Source organism: Chrysochloris asiatica, unplaced genomic scaffold (genome assembly GCF_000296735.1).
Source record: "Chrysochloris asiatica unplaced genomic scaffold, ChrAsi1.0 scaffold00120, whole genome shotgun sequence".
Lineage (NCBI taxonomy): Eukaryota > Metazoa > Chordata > Mammalia > Afrosoricida > Chrysochloridae > Chrysochloris > Chrysochloris asiatica.
In genome coordinates, this window is record NW_006408638.1 from 1434561 (window position 1) to 1436142 (window position 1582).

Consider the following 1582-nt stretch of genomic DNA (forward strand, 5'->3'; position numbering starts at 1 on the left):
ATATCCCATGCAAATAAAGTTTTACTAAAGGTAATACAGAAATGGCTGCAAGCATATATTGACGGAGAACTTCCAAATATTCAAGCTGGATTCAGAAGAGGATGTGGAACGAAGGCTGTCATTGCTGATATCCAATGGATATTGGCTGAAAGCAGAGAATACCAGAAAGATTTTTACCAGTGCTTTATTGACACAAAGGATTTTGATTGTATGGATCATGAGAAGCTATGGACAACATTGCAAAGTATAAGTATTACGGAACACTTAATTGTGCTCATGAGGGATCTGTACATGGACCAAGAGGCAGTTGTTCAAACAGAACATGGAAACACTGAATGGTTTAAAATTAGGAAATGTGTGCAACAGGGTTGTATTCTTTCACCATACTTATTCAACCTGTATGCTGAGCAAATAAGCTGAGAACCTGGGTTTTATGAAGAAAAATGTGACATAAGAATTGGAGGAAGATTCATTAACTACCTGCGATATGCAGATGATACAACCTTGCTTGCTGAGAGTGAAGAGGAGTTAAATTATTTGCTGATGAAGATCAAAGGCCACAGCCTTCAGTATGGATTGCATCTCAATGTAAAGGAAACAAAAATCCTCACTACTGTACAAACAACATTCTTATCAATGGCGAAAAGATTGAAGTCATCAAGGACTTCATTCATCTTGGATCAACTATCAACACTCATGGAAAGCAGCCGTCAAGAAATCAAACAACGTATTGCATTAGGCAAATCTGCTGCACAAGACTTTTTTAGTGTTGAACAGCAAAGATATCAGCTTGAGGACTAAGGTGCGCCTGATCCAAGCCATGATATTTTTAATAACCTCATATGCATGCGAGAGGTGGACAGTGAATAAGGAAGACCATAGAAGAATTGATGCTTTTGAGTTAAGGTGTTGGAGGAGAATATAGAAAGTGCCATAAGTTGCCCAAAGTACCAACAGATCTGTGTTGGAAGATGGGCAGCCAGGATGGCTAAACTTGGAGACCAGGATGGCTAAACTTCATCTCTCATACTTTGGACATGTTGTCAGGAGGGACCAGTCACTGGAGAAAGATATCATGTTTGGTAAGGTGGAGGGACAGAAAAAAAGAGGAGCGAGATGGTTTTGCAAAGTGGCAGCATCAATGGGCTCAAGCATGGCAACAATTATAAGGTTGGCCCAGGATCGGGCAGTGTTTCGTTCTGTTCTGCATAGGGTTGCTATCAGTCGATACTGACTCAATGGCACCTAATAACAATAATAACATAGTGATGTAGTAGCTTCTGCTAGCCTAGTGGGTTACAAATTGGACTACTAACCACTAGGTCAGCAGATTAAATCTATCATCCACTCTGAAGAAGAAAGATGGGGCTTTCTGTTCTTGTAAAGATTTGTTGTTGTTGTTATTAGGTGCCATCGAGTTGGTACTAACCCATAGAAACCTTATGCACAGCAGAACGAAACACTCCCCGATCCTGGGCCTACCTCACAATTCTTGCCACGCTTGAGCCAAATGATGCTGCCACTTTGCCAATCCATCTCACTGGGGGTCTTCCTCTTTTTCTCTGACCCTCCACCTTACCAA